The sequence below is a fragment of the Sorex fumeus genome, unplaced genomic scaffold (genome assembly GCF_029834395.1).
Source record: "Sorex fumeus unplaced genomic scaffold, SorFum_2.1 ptg000044l, whole genome shotgun sequence".
Classification (NCBI taxonomy): domain Eukaryota; kingdom Metazoa; phylum Chordata; class Mammalia; order Eulipotyphla; family Soricidae; genus Sorex; species Sorex fumeus.
In genome coordinates this window covers 32,735,266-32,751,779 of record NW_026606101.1, presented here as the reverse complement: position 1 = coordinate 32,751,779, position 16,514 = coordinate 32,735,266, and the positions used below count along the sequence as shown (strand labels likewise).

The following is a 16,514-nucleotide window of genomic DNA, read 5'->3' as shown; positions in this document are numbered from 1 at the left end:
ACAATAAAGTCTCCAATGGAGACGTTACTGGGCCCGCTCGAGAAAATCGATGAACAACCGAAGGACAGTGACAGTGACAGTGACAGCACTAGAACTAATGGTGTATTGTTTGCTGCATAGTGGCCAAATTTTTGCAACCTAAAATGAGTTATCTAAGTGAGCACTGTAACTAAAAGTATTAAGCGAGCATTGTGATCAAGCCATTCCACAACCACAATAGAAGGAAAGAGGGAAAAAGTGATTTTTCATTATTTGGATTTTGGAATATTGAAGCATTCTCCTATACTCTCAACTCAGCTCTCAAGAATATACTTTGATTCTTCAGGCAAAACCTAGTATTACTTGATATGTACTAAGACATACTGGGTATAATTCAAGAGTACCTATTTGAATGTTATCCAGATGAACTACCCTGCTATATTCAAAGTTGTAGGAAATGAGATATTACTATTGTTTTTCCAAAAATGTATTTTAAACCCCTACTAAAAACACTTGGCTATACAAGGATAGTGGAGACACATCTTTGCTAAATGTAAAATTACTAAAAGCTAAATTACCCATACGATATTTTTAGGAATTAAACCATAATTTAGGAATTAAACCATAATTCATTCAATTAAAAGTAGCACTGTAGCACTGTTCTGTAGCACTTTTCTCCCATTGTTCATCAATTTGCTCAAGTGGGCCCAGTAACATCTCCATTGTGAGACTTCTTGTTACTGTGTTTGGCATATCGAATATGTCACAGGGAGCTTGCCAGGCTTTGCAGTGCAGGCAAGCTACTCTTGGTAGCTAGCTGGGCTCTCTGAGTGGGGTGTAGGAATCGAACCAGGGTCAGCTGGATCAGCTGCATGCAAGGCAAATGCCCTATCTGTACCAATATAAAATTCATTTGGTAATTAATGATCTAAATTTCTACAAGGATATGTTCAAACAAACAAAACAAAAGAAAAGAACTATAGACTTCCCATGATATATTATGTATTTCTCAATGTCTTAAAACAAAACATTATTAATATAAACATATGTAAATATAATACTATGTCAAATAAAAAGCTGTATTTAAATGCACTGTAATAAGAATATGTGTAGAAGGAAATAAAACTGAAAGGTCAAAAATACCTTCATTTTGCTTTGTTGCTCTGACTCTGAACATGACAAAGTCCTCACAATCCTGATATTTAATATACCATTTGATAAAGACGGATTGTAGAGAACAACCCTTGAGTTAAAAATAAAAGAGAAGAGGGTATAATTCCACCAACAGTTCAACTTGTACCTGCAGGGCAAGTGCATCAGCAGCCAGAGGTGCCTTCAAGGCTTCCTGACCCCAAAATTGCTACTGTGCCTTTGACCAGACCCCAACAACTTGGGAACAAGTTTAACAAGAAACTAAATGGCCAAGAGTTAGGTATGTGGGAGCCACACCCACAAACCACCTCCGGCTCAGCTATACAAGCTTGTTTACTGGCCTTATTTCAAAGACCCAGAGACAAATCTCAAAAATGATCCAAAGCTATAATTAATCTTGGACACGCATATAGCTGAACAGACTGGGGTAAATTGGAAGGGGATGAGTTGGCCTGGGGGCCCACTCAAGCAGAGCCCCCAGTAGCCACTTGTTTCCACAATCCAAAATCACCACTATAACCCTGACCGTCCACTGTCTTAGGACGGACCTCACCAATATATAATCTGTTGAAAATTCAGGTCTGCGGGTTTTGTGACTCAAATCTATGGAGTTAGGCTGGGATACCTTCCCCCATTTCCCAATATGCATGGAAGCACTGGCAGTCATCCCCACAAGCCAACTCCAGTGCCACCCTATAAGCTCTACTACTGACATTGCTTCAGAGACCCATAAATATATCTCAAAAGAGCTCAAAAGCCACAATTAATCTCGGACCTGCGCATGGTTGAACAGACTGGGGTAAATCAGAAGGGGGCAGGTTGGCCTGTGCCCATGCAACCAGAGTCTGCGGTAGCTGCTTACTTCCACAATCCAAAATCACTGCCATACCCCCAGCCTGGCTACACCGTCTCAGGGCAGACCTCACCAAGATATAATCTGTTGAAAATTTTGGTATGTGGGTTTTGCGACAGAAGTCTCCAGGCTTTTTCAGGGTTGGGATGTGCTACCTCCCCCCTCTACCTCCCTGTACTTCTGGAAGCTTCAGCAGTGACATCCACACCTCGAAGTTGCCACCCAATTGAAAAGCTACTCCAGCTTAAATATCATTATGCCCTGACTTCTTAGCACCTATATTGCAAAACACAGGGCATAAAAGGAAAAGGAGAGAGAGAGCAAGAAGGAAAATGTCTCCTATAGAGGGAAGCTGGGGGTAGGGCTGGGGGGTTGGGGGATCGTAGTGGGAAACGGGGAACATTGGTGGTGGGAAATGTACACTGGTGGAGGGATTGGTTCTGGATCATTGTATGACTGAAACCAAATTATGAACAGCTTTGTAATGGATATCAATGGATATCCAATTAAAAAACCTTTTTTAAAAAAAATGTAATGTAGAAGAGAGTGGCTTGGGATGCCTTCAAGAGCGTTGAAGAAATAACTAAGAGGACAAAGAACCTCCAGCTCCGAGCACATCTCTTCGATTCCACTGTTCTTCCTGCATTTACATATGCCTCAGAGACCTGGGGCCTGCAAAAACAGGATGAGAATGCTATGCGGGTCTCTCAAAGAGGAATCGAAAGAGCTATGCTTGGAGTATCGCGCTTCTCTCAAATGAGAGATAGAATCCGGAGTTCCGATCTCTGTCAACACTCAAGAATAAGGGATGCTGTCTCATTTGCCAAGGCATCAAAAATCAGATGGGCTGGACACGTAATGAGAATTAGAGATGACTGCTGGACTAGAGCCATTACTGACTGGATTCCATGGGACGTCAAAAGATTGCATGGACGCCCACCTAGAAGATGGTCAGACTTCTTCGTCAAGACCCCGAGTGATTTGTTTGAGGCTCTTCATATTGCTATAATGAGCAGATGCCATTGGGCTATGCTAGCATGCAACAGGGATGAATGGAAACGTTACTGGCGCCCGCTCGAGCAAATTGATGAGTAACACGGTATCAAGTGATCAAGTGAATGTGTTTATGCCCAATTCAGTCAGCCTAATCAATGGCTGAACAAATATCAGTACTCCTACATTTAAAAAAATAATAATGATGAATAAAATTTAGACCAGGGAAGTAGCTCAAACACTGGAGCCCATGCTTTGCATATGTGAGCTCCAAGTTCAATCCCAGCACCACAAAGTCTCCTGAACACCACCAGAGGTAACCCCTTCAACTCCTTCAAACTCCTTCAAAAAGGGAGTTTACCCAAATTTACAAAAAAAAAATGCTCAGACAAAAGATAAGAATAAGCTGTCCTTCTCAAGCATTACTGACTTTTCCAGTACGAGAATATATCTCAGAAGGAAAAAAAAATATTTAAGAGAATAAGAGCAAGACAGAAATACAGCATCGAAATTTGAAAACTAAAATTTGTCACCAGAGAAATTTATTTACTTATTTGTGAGGGAGGGGTACACTTGATAATTATTTGTTTCTTTGTCTTGAGGGGAGAGCCAAACACAGTGGTGGTCAGAGCATACTCCTGGCCCTGACTCAGGGCTCACTACTAGAGTGGGTAGGAGAACCATATGTGTTCCTGGAGATTGAAATTGAGTGTGCTGCCTGCAAAGCAAGTGGCCTGCCTGCTCTATTGTTGCCCCCACTCAAAGATTTTTAAAAACTACCTGGTTCTGTGCTGAGGTCACTCATATGAGTGCTCTGGGAACATGTGGTGCCAGGGAATGAAACAGGTTTGACCACATGCAAAGGCAAGAGCCTTAACTCTGATAGCAATTCTTCATGATCGCCCCCAACACACACATGCATGCACGCACACATATACCACCAAATTTAAATAAACATGCTTGCAGACTGATATTGCTACATCCTTTTTTCCAATAATTAACTTCAGATACAACTTAAATTCTCAAATTCACAATGCATTGGTTGAAAATGGGGGTTAGAATCAGCCTCGAGTAAAATATTGGTTCTGTACTACTTTTATATCAACATTTCTGTTATTTCTATCTTTAATCTGTGAAATGAAACTAATACAAGCATCCATCTCCTAGAGCTAGTGGTAGGATTAAAGGAGATCATATATTTTTCCATTCTCAATGTTGTGCCTGGAGCAGAGCCAGTATCCCTAAAGGTCTAGTTATTATCACCATTCCTTTATTCATCTGTCCAACAGATAGTCGTTAAGTGAATCCTACATGCCAGACACTCTAAAATTTTCTGAAAATACAGTAAATGAATAAAACAGACATAGCCAATGCCATTGAGGAAACTTCGTTTAAGAGGCAAGAGAGTTAGATTCCTATGAAAATACACTTCCTTTGATGAAGACATAGCAAGTAGGTCTTAAAGTTACAGAGTGTCCTGTTGCAGAAGTGCTGAGTGGAGATTCAAAGGATGAGCAGGAAACAGATGAATAGAGCAGGGGCTTGGAATGTGGTTTAACAAAAGCCAGCTAGTAAATTATGATGATCTCAACTATGGTGAAAACAAATTTCAAACTTTATTCATAACTTTTGATCTATGTATTGCAACACTGACACTGCAAGTGCGGTCATCATAAATGCATTTCTGAGTCAGAGACCTCAGTTGTGCTTAACCTTCAAGACATTGTAGATGTGGGGTGATAGTTTAGAAGAGGACTTTTTACCTCCCTACCTGTTGCAATGGATTGGTTGGTGTTGTTTTCCAAAAATAACTTGGTAGCTGAGGAGGAGAAAATATTTCAGCAACAAGCTCCTGTCAAATCATTTCTTGCTTATCATCTACAGAGAACGTGCCAATATTGTGCATTCCCCAGAGCTCTTGCTTATTCCACACAGTTGATGTTTAGTCCATCCACACTCCCCCACAAAGGGATCTTTAAACCCTGTTGCTACAGCCAGCTGGAAAGCTTCAGACATTTAAGCAGCTTCAACCTTCTCTGAGGTGTAGCTTGACATGAGTCATCTTTTTAGACTTTAGTCAAATGTACTGTTTGACTGCTGGGTTCCAGACTTCTGCTTGGGATTCTGCTGCCACCTTTAAGATCCAGAATCAGGGACCATATAAGGATACTAGGCCTTTTCTGATTCTTTCAAAAGTATACTAAATCTCCTGCAGGGTTTCTTCTCCTTCCTTCTACTTATAGGTATTTACTAGGTACTTACTGCTTGTTGGAAATATACATTATGTAGGATATTGATTCTTTTCTGGGGGATCCCTTGCTCCTCCCAATTACCATGTAATTGTCTGAACAAGAAAACACTAACTTCTCATTCCCCTTTTTGTGCTTCTGGAGAGAGCCTCAGCAAATGTCCTATTTTAGAAATATGTCTAGATTATTTTGTCCCAGATTGGTAATAAAGTGTGAAGCTGGACTAACTCATTCTCTAGGATACAATGATTTCTGGCTCTGGGCTTGAAAGAAAGGGTTCTTATAACCATCTCTGTATAAAATGAAAGAACTACTATTAGAATAATCTCTATATGTTTAAGTATAAAATCTATGGACTTATTTGGGGTTAATTAAAGTACAATTATCTATACTATCTTCCCACAAAATAAATTCACCTTTACCACACACAGGTATTTGTATTTCAGTTATCCAACAGTTCAGGTTATTCCTCTTTCTTTGGATATAACATCATCATCTATTGCAATTATCCATCAACTTTCATCTTTCAGCTTTCTGCCATAATGATAATAATAATAACAACTACAGTAATGGCTATTTATCTAACGCTTTGTTTTTGAAGACTCCCTACAATGAGTAATTAGTTTTTCTCCCTGTGAAAGTAGTAATGTACCACCATTATATCAGAGGCGGAAATTAGAACATAAAATGGTGAATTTGTTCTATCCCATGAAGATAGAACAACAACAGAACAGCAACATAGAACAGCAATAACAATCAATGGCTTTTCATCAAAGACTGAGCTATAGAAATAGTGATCATATTAAAAAAAAAAGATTTTCTGAGTTGATCAGGGGTTTGCAGTGACTATGTCAAGAATCTGATATCCCCTTAGGTTTGTGGACATTGAGAAATGACCAGATTCATATCGCCCTTTACTTTCTACATTACTCAACTTTGATAATAAATTAAGGTAACATACACACACATGCACACACACACATACACACACACAAAATGGAACAGAATTATTTTGTTTTGTTCTGGGGATATAGCCAGCAGTGCTGAGGACTTACTCCTGGCTCTACGCTCAGGGATGACTCCTGGTGGGGCTCAAGGGAACTTAAGAGTGCTAGGATTGAACACAGTTTGAACATATGCAAGGAATACACCCTACTGTACTATCTCTCCAAACCCCAAAATGGAACAGAATTCTTAATAATGTCTAAGTTGAACCGATTTTTTAATAGTGCCAAAATTATAAAAAGTAACTTTTAAAGAAATTGTTGCCCCTTGGAATTTCTGTCTGTACAACAGTAAAAAACAAAAACCATAACTCCCCTAAAATGAAGGGATATAATCTGGAGATCCCAGAACATAAGATGTATGATCTGTAGTAATTTATTTGGACTCTCATTTTCTACCATGCTCTTACAGATCACATTCAGAGTCTCCTTGAAGATAAGAGACACATTTTTAAAAGGTTCTCAATAAACTTTTGTATAGCTTTGAAAATATGTTACCTTTAATACAAGTAGATAACTACATAAGCATTATACTATACCTACTATATAATTAGATAGATATATAGACATAACCTGGCAGCTGTGTAAAGTACTTTCTAACTCTAAATTATTTGTTTTTTTTAGATATGAATCTGTACTTCTTAGCATTTAAATTCCATGTAACTAGTCAAACACACTGAAAGAGCTAATAAAAGTTCAAACTTTTTACCAAGGCATTTCCACTTTTGAAAAGAATCCTCTCACATTTAAAATTTTTTAAAAGTTATAATCCTTAGTCCTATTTTAGAGCACAATCTGCTTATTCTAACATTTCCTCATAGAATTACTTAAACTTTATTATTTTTTTCAAAATGTATCTATGAGAGAAAAACACAAAAGCAATGTGAAATAATATTTATCAATTATTAAACTACATTTTTAAAAAAGAAAACAGTGAACTGGTCTATTAAATCAAGTAAGACTATGATTTAAAGATACATATTGAAATCACAGATGGAGAAAGAATCCTTATGTTAAGAGACAATAACATGCACACAAAACATGGAGGAATAGCTCTCTCTGCTGAGAAAAACAGACTGTTCAAATGAAAATGAAATCAGAGCTTGGGAGATGCTCAGTGTGGTTGTATGCCCCTTCACTTGAGTTCCAGCCCCATCCACCTTGACCGCAAACACTACCAGGTATAGCTCTGGAGTCCTCTGAGCACTTAGAAGGGCCTCAGCAGTTCTGCATCCTTGTGACCTCCATGAAGCTGTCTGATCCGGCTGCCTTGCCCAGTATCACCGGAAGTGCTCCCAGCATCCTGAATACTGCATAACCATCCCCCCAGGCAATAAACAAGAAACTACATGTATATGTACCATGCAATTTGAATCAGTTTATCAACATAAGATTTATGCTGGGTTTTGGTTTGACTTGGTTTGATTTGGCAGCAATTACTTGCAGTGCTCAGGACTTATTCCCAGCTCTGCACTCAGGAATTACTCCAGCAGGAAAAAGGGGAATATAAGTGGTACACTAGGTTCAAACTGCAGTCCGCTTGCTATGCTCAAAGCAGGTACCCACTTGTTTTATCTTTTCTGTCGCTGTAGACAGACAGATAACCCAGCATCCTATATGATCTCCTGAGTATGGAGTCAGGAGTAAGGCCTGAGCACTGCCTGGTGTGCCCCCAAAACAAAATAAATAAATAAATAAATAAATAAATAATCTTTAAATAGAGTCAAGCCACAAACTGCTAAATTTACTTTAAAAGTAATGAGAAAGAAAACACCTCATGAATCTATCTTAATAATCCAAGAATGTAAATCATGTATTTACACTGTAGCACTGTCGTCCCATTTTTCATCTATTTGCTCGAGTGGGCACCAGTAACATCTTCATTGTGAGATTTGTTACTGCATTTGGCATATCGAATACGCTACGAGGAGCTTGCCTGGCTCTGCTAAGTGGGCGGGATATTCTCAGTAGCTTGCCAGGCTCTCCAAGAGGGACAGAGGAATCAAACCCCGGTAGGCTACATGCAAGGCAAATGCCCTACCCACTGTGCTATCGCTTCAGCCCTATATTTACACTAATTATTATAAAGAAAATCATAAATTATATAAAATGCATACTAATACAGAATTAAATGATAAAATGATAAAAATGTAAAGGCAGTCATCTCTTTATTTCTTTACTAAATAAACTAAAAGTGCAAAAATAATATTCCCAACAGAGATGCTGAATATTAAAAACACAACAAATGAAATTAAAGCATCCACGGAAATCATAAAGAAGAAAGGACAGATATGGATAAGCAATAAATAAATAAAATTAGATACAAAATTTTATCAATGACTTAAATAGAAGAAAAACAAAATTTAGGGAAAATGAAGAAGCTCTCTGAAAACATAAGATTATATCAAAAGAAAAAACAGAAGGATATGGGCATACCAAACTATGTACTAAAACATAAAAAGATAGAAGGGAACAAAGTGCCTAACAGAAGAGCTAAAAGCTGTTAATTTCCAAGAATAAGACAAAATAACCACAGACAGTGGAGAAGCAAATATTTTAGGTGCATAATGATATACAAGACACAGAAAACTAAATTATCAAGTCATTTTTTTAAATGGCTGCATGAGGGTATGTAATATTCAAGGTACCCATTAATCTTCATCAAATTAAGAATCTTTTAACAACTAGAGCAAATATAATAAGAGCCTAATCACTGGGAGAAGATATTCACATAATATACCCATCAAGAGGCTGATATCCAATATATAAATAACTCATACAACTCAATAACAAACAACAAAAGTGTGCATTCTTCAGCAGCATAAAACAATTAACCAACTCAAAGAGATCAATTTTAAAATGGGCAAAAGGAATAAAAACACATTTCCAAAAATGCATACAGATGGTTAATACACTCATGAAAAAGTGTTCAACATCACTTATCATTAGGAAAATAAAAAATAAAACATGGTGAGATATCATTTTATCCCTGTGTAGCTCGTCTATTGGAAAAATATTAGAAACCAATGTTCGTGTTCAGACAATGGAACTTTTTAAAAAAAATTTTATTAGTGAGACACCATGAGGTACAGTTGTAGACTTACAAATTTTGTGCTTGGGTTTCAATTATACAATGATCAAATACCCATCCGTCCACCAGTGCCCATTTCCTACCACCACGGATCCCAGTATCCCTCCCACTCCCATCCCCCCCATCCTACCCTGCCTCTGTGGCAGGGCATTCCCCTCTGTTCTCTCTCTCCTTTTGGGTGTTGTGGTTTGCAAAAGAGGCATTGAGTGGCAATCATGTTTGGTCTATAGTCTACTTTCAGCATGCTTCTCCCATCCTGGGAGGATCCTCCCAACACCCTTTATTTGGTGCTCCTTTGTCTATCTGAGCTGCCTTTTCCCATAGCATGTGTGGCTGTCCTCCAAGCCATGGAGCAAAATTTCTGGTACTAATCTCGGCCATTCTTGGGTGTTAGTCCCTATTTTGTTACTTTATGTTCCCCAGATGAGTGCAATCTTTCTATGTCTATCCCTCTCTTTCTGACTCATTTCGCTTAACATGATACTTTCCATGTAGTGCCTCTTGTATGTAAATTTCATGACTTCGTCTTTTCTAACATAGTCAATGGAACTCTTGTTCGCGATTGCTAGGAATATAAATTGGTGTGGTTCCTTTTGGAATGATATGGAGATTTTTAAAAACTTAAAATTGGAAAAACTTCTTGATTTGGTAATATTACCCATATTTATCCCAGGATATAAAAACACAAATCTGCAAGGATATGTACTCATTTATGTCACCAGCATGATTATTCACAATAGTCAAAACATGAAATAAAAATAAAATTCTCATTGATAAAGGACTAAAGAAGCTGTGACATATATATGCTTAATTGAGTATTATTCAATTATTACAAAGGAATTTGTGCCTTTTAGATTGCAGGACAGAGCTGTGGTTCAGTGTTCAAGCACATGCTTCACATGTGTGAGGTAGGGTCTAATCTCAAGTATGTCAAAAAGAAAATTTAAACAAACAAAAGGGGCAAATCTTGAAGCAGTTAAGCAAGTAGAAAGGTAAAAAACAATACCAGATGGTTTTATTCATACGTGGAATATAAATAACAAAATTAACAACAAATCACAACTTAAATAACTCTTGACTGTTAAAAGTATGGTCAGTTACCAAAGCAAAATAGAAAATTTGGAGGAATGTACGTTAGTAATAATTTGGGCAGTGTGAAGACATTGCAACTTTGGTGACTAGGTGAGGGTAACACACATATTTAAACATGTAGCTAAATTTCTAAAATGCAGAATTGTAAACTGATGTCAAATCAATAAAATTTTATTTTAAAATATGCAAAATGAGGCCAGAGAGAAAGAGTACAGGGGCCAGTGGTACATGCCTCGCACCTATGGGAATCTGATGTGATTCCCCCAAACTGCATGGTCCCTAGCACCACCACATAGAGCCCTCGTGGCTGTCAATCACTACCAACAAGGCTTTCATATCACAAGCTCTGAAAGGCGCTAGAAGCTCTGCATGTTCCTGCCATAGAATTGAACCATTTTGGGCCTGGTTGGTTGAGCATAGCAGAGTAAGACATTAGGCCCCTGAGTACTATGTGGCAAGCTCTTCCTCCCGCAAAAATATATTTACTAATTTAGCCGCTGAATGTTTCTCCTAACTGAAAAAAAAATCATCAACCAACCAGTACATAAATCTTTTTTTCCATCATACCCAGTGGTGCTCAGGGCTTACTCCTGGCTCTGTGCTTCTAAGTTATGCTTGAGGGACTAAATGCAGTGCTGGGAATCTAATCAGGGTTGGCCAAGTGCAAGGCGAATGCCTTAACCATGTGCTGTATTTCTGGCTCCTATGCAGTGTCTGAATCTTATTTACAACCTAGTCCAAGCAAATATACTAAAAATTATAGGGCTATTGGAATTACAATTTTAAAAACAGAAAAACTGTATTCTTTGTCTTTTTAGAGATGTATATTATAAGGCATATAGAATGGTGTGGCACTTAAATTTGCATCAAAACACTACACTACTTGTGTTTGAGTGCACAAAGGTGTAAATTAAATTAAAATGACTTTGACTTCAAAGTTGAAGCTGTAAGAAAAGAACACTAAATTCATTATACTATTATTTCTATTCAGGGGGGTATGTTATTCACTATCCCAAACAGTGATCAGGAGTCCTGTGTCATTTCTTGCAATATCTGAGAAACTATATGGCAGGTAATCAAATCCTGTTTACACATATGCTAGTCATATGCCGTAACCACTGTGTCATCTCCTGGACCTTCATTGAATTATTCTATCTATACATTGTACATGTTTACAATTTTCCATAAAGAGCTTTTAAAATTATTAATATATCAATTCTTTGAGCATGATACATTAAAATCTTATTAGAATTTAGATTTTGGTAGTACTTTTTTTAGCAAGAAACTATTATTCACAATAATCTTCAATATTTATCTGAAAATGTTTTGTGCTATTGTTGAATGAAAATTTTCTGGATTGACATAATTTTACTCAAATAGTACCTCATTGTCTTTTATAACTTCAAATTGTTGATAGTTTGGTCCACCTAATAGCTGCTTTGATGTAAAAATTTCTTTTTAGTTTTATTTATTTACTTACTTTTGTGAAGAAAAGTAGTTTTTATTTGAAGAACTTTTCTTAGGAAAGTGATAGGAGAGAAAGATGTGAATGAGAGAACACATGCTTCTTTAGAATGAAAAAAAAAGCCCTTTCATAGTTTAAATTTTTTTGGCCTGTTTTTGCTCTCTCTAAAGTTTCATTATATTGTTGGACACCAGTAATTTCACTGAATTTATCCTCCATGAAAATAAGTATGTGAGGCTGGAGAGACAGTCTAGGGTTACAGGAGCGTGCCTTGCTGGTGCTCAACCCTGGTTTGATCCCTCACTGCATATGGTTCCTCAAGCCTCAGCAGGGGTGATCCACAAGCAAAGCAAGAAGTTAGCACTGAGCACAGCTGGGTATAAGCCGAAAAGCAAGGCAGACCAAAAAATCAGTGTATGCATTCTACAGAATAATTAATTTTTCTTTCAATCTGTTATTTTTGGTAATTCATATTGTATATTATGAGACAGGCTGGAGCGATAGCACAACGGGTAGGGCGATTGCCTTGCATATGGCCGACCCGGGTTCAATTCCTCCATCCCTCTCAGAGAGCCCAGCAGGCTACGGAGAATATCCCGCCCGCACAGCAGAGCCTGGCAAGCTCTCCATGGTGTATTCTATATGCCCAAAACAGTAACAAGTCTCACAGTGAAAATGTTACTGGTGCCTGCTCGAGCAAATTGATGAACAATGGAAGGACAATGCTACAGTGCTATATTATGAGTTGTTTTTTCTATACTTCCCTATTTATATCCCTTCCTTTCATGTTTACTTTCTATATATGTAGCTGCGATGCATTCTGGGTACTTTGTGCTATCTTAGAAGATCATTGATTTTTCTCCTCATTTGTCTAATATGAAATCTATTACTAGAGTTTTTAATTTGAAAGTCTACATTTTTTCTTCACTATTTATATTTCCATTAATTTTATTCCTATAGTGTTAGCCATGGATTTATTTTCTTAGACTTTTGTATTCTAACTTTCATAACTTTAACTGTGTTAAACTATTAGACAGTTTCCCTTTTTCTTGTTGTTTATTTTTATTTTGGGGACAATCCTCAGGGCTCATGCTGGAGGAGTTCAGGGGACCTACATGGGGTACTAGGGATTGAAGTTGGGTGAGCCACATGCAAGGCAAATACCCTATATGCTATACATAAAGTAATTCCAGCCTCTTAATTGGTATTTTATATTTCCTCTTAGAATGTCTAGGTTATTAAAAGTGTAATCATAATGTTCACTGTGATTTTTGTATATTTAATGTTTTTTTTGCTTTATTTTTTTAATTTATTTATTTATTTATTGAATCACTGTGGGAAAGGTGACAAAGCTTTCAGGTTTAGGTCTCAGTCATGCAAATATCAAACACATTTCCCTTTACCAATACTTAGTTTTTACCATGAAGAACCCCAGTAAAACCCCACTCCCCACCCCTCCCAGTCCCTGTGAGGCAGCTGAATTCTAGTTAACACTCTATCTGCTTTGATTAGATTCATTGTTTCAATAAAAGATTCACCACTATTATTTAGAATTTACCCCCCCCCCCAAATCAGACATGCTGAAAAAGCATTGTGAAGTGATTTGCTTTCTACAGCTGGGTTCAAGAATTAAATGTTGGTTTTGGATTTCTGCTATTTTACTTATTGACCCTGGAAGTATTTCTACTGAAAGTCAGATAGTTAAGAAATTGGTTTCTGTGCTCTGGAGTCGTGGCCGTGCTGGAGAGCCGCTCGTGGGGGGCAACTAGTGGCCTTGGTAGGGCGTGAAGGGCGGACCGAAACGCCCCCCTTCCCATGAGGTTTTAGTCACCCCCACACCCCCGGCTCATACCTGCTGTCCACAAGGCTCCCATGTGGCCGCCATCTTTCTTTCCAGAGAGGAGAGGGCGAATGGGGCAACACCCTTTCCCCTCCGGACAGACATGATGGCCTGGATTAACTCATAGTCCGTTCACTTTTCTGCTCCAAGCTGCCGGGTTCTGCATTAAGTCCTTGTGCTTCTGGGGCCGTGGCTGTGCTGGAGAGCCGCTCATGGGGGGCAAATGGTGACCTCGGTAGGGCGTGAAGGACGGACCGGAACGCCCCCCTTCCCATGAGGTTTTAGTCGCCCCCACACCCCCGGCTCATACCTGCTGTCCACAAGGCTCCCATGTGGCCGCCATCTTTCTTTCCAGAGGGAGGAGGGCGGAAGGGAGCAACACCCTTTCCCCTCCGGGCAGACATGATGGCCTGGATTAACTCATAGTCCTTTCACTTTTCTGCTCCAAGCTGCTGGGTTCTGCATTAAGTCCTTGTGCTTTTGGGGCTGTGGCTGTGCTGGAGAGCCGCTCGTGGGGGGCAACTGGTGGCCTCAGTAAGGCGTGAAGGGAGTATATTTAATGTTCATTTTAGACTTATTCTTCATTTATAACATACTTGTTTGGATTCACTGAGAAATTTTTTAAAAATCATTTGTAGGGGATTATCATGTTTTACATAGTTTGCCCTAAGAGTAACATCTTCAATGTCTATGGTTAATTTTCTACAACACATAAAACAATATTGATATAATGTAACTAAGTTCTTTGGTTATTGTCATTTTATCTGTATGCTTTTGCTGATGGGGGTCCATGCCTGTGGTGCTCCAGGCCTAGGGCAACTCCCAGTGACAGTTCTGAGAAGCTGAGTGAGATTGCCATGTCCTTCTTCAGTTTATGTTGGCCATCAGAATTTCTTAGTTTTTCAGGGGCCATTTTTGTATGTGTGTTTTTTAAAAAACTGAATCATTTTGAGATGTATTGATCAACAGGGATATTATTCTGTAGGATGTTCCTCATCGGTCCACTTGTCCTGTTTAGTTTTGAAGCCCTATCCTACTCCGGCTCCCTGTTCCCACGGGCACCCCGTACTGGGGAGGGGACAGAGCCCTGGACAGCTCCCCCTTCCCCTCCGGAAACGTTAATCGGTGCTTGCCTCATGCGGCGTGGCTCGTGGGTTTCTTGCCCAGCCTGCCATGACCACGCTTGCCACGCTACACGGGAGGAGCCCAGGGCCAGGACTGAGCAACATGCGGGTGGGACCCAGCCTGGCCAGTCCCCCCAGGCCCTGCAGCGTGGGGCAGCCGGGACCCAGTTGGGTGTCAGCAGCTGCCATGTGGGACCAGCAGGCAGCCGGGGCAGTGAACTGTGCCCTTTACAGGACGGAGGACATGGAGCGCCTCTGCCTTTCCGGAAAATGGTTACGGGACCACCCACAGGGAGAGGAGAGGAGCAGGAGGGAAGGGCTGGTCTCCGGCATGGGGCAGCTGCGCTGCCCGCCCCCCCCCCCAAGTCCCCGGTGTCATAGAGCCGCTTCCCAAAACAGGCACGGGGCAGGAGGAGGGATGGGATGCAGCAGGGGCGGAGGACAGGACTGCAGTCACTGCGGACCTCAACTTCTCATCCCGTCCGACCTGTTCCACAGCTGCTCTTGTCCCGGCTTCTACTTTAGGTACCTGTGTTTCAGATCACTCTTTCCTTTTAATCTTCTCTTGTTATTTATTTATTTTGGGGGCCCTGCCCAGCTGTGCTCAGAGCTCACTCCTGGCGGGGGTCGGGGTTCCTCTCGGGTGATGGGATCAAACTTGGCCTGGCCATGTGCGGGGCCAGCGCCCCCCCGCCATACTCTCTCTGGCCTGGGTTTTGTAATATATATATATATATATATGCATATATATGTATATTTATACACACACACACATATATATACATATATATATACATATATCTCCTACCCCGTGCCTGACTGTCCTCACCAGGGTCCGACAGTTGATGACCTCCGGGACCCAGCCAAAGTCATGCTGAGACCACTCTCCACACGCTTGGATGAGCCTCACTTATGAAGGAACCGGCAGAGGAACCCAGGTGTGCAGGACCCGGGGCTGAGATCTCCAAGCCTGCACAGTTTGGAACTGGACCTTCCAGTAGCTAGACAGTTACACCCACCAATTGCCGTGTAACCCCAACAACGGCCAGGATCCAGAGATTATCACACCAAGCTCCCAGAAGAGAACAAAGCCGTGCGACTTCTTATTCTCAAACTCTCACTCTCAGAGAACCCAGCAGGCTACCGAGAGTATCATAACAGCACATATGCCTGAATAGGAACACCTGTAAAGTTTATTTATGTTTTCAGGCTACCTTGAATATCCCACCCACATGGCAGAGCCTGGCAAGCTATCCGTGGTATATTCGATATGCCAAATTCAGTAAAAAAAAAAAATGGATCTCATTCCCCTGACCCTGAATACGGCAGTCGAGAAGGATGTGGAAGGAGAGGCTGATAAAATCTCAAGACCAAACTAGGCTGCCAAAATGAAGGAATAAAATGACTGTCTGTACTTTTAATGCATGTACGCTGGCATCTGATGCATCCATTGAGGACCTGATGGTATAAGCGTGAAATATCAAGTATGACATCACTGGTCTGACTGAGACAAGAAGGCATCAATCACATCACACCATTTTCGACACTGGAGAAGAACTGTTCCTTGGAACATGTGACAAAAGAGGTGTCGGTGGTGTTGGCATCCTTGTCAACACGAACTTAGCCATGAGCTTTGATTCATTCGAATGCCTAACAACCCAAATCAGACGAT

At 40.0% G+C, this 16,514-nt stretch overlaps 1 protein-coding gene across 2 annotated transcripts in view; it reads right to left on the bottom strand.

Moving 5' to 3' along the window:
• The window catches only part of MACROD2 (mono-ADP ribosylhydrolase 2), a 2,391,823-nt gene that overhangs the window by 1,886,044 nt on the left and 489,265 nt on the right, over positions 1–16,514 (bottom strand). The window lies entirely within an intron of this gene.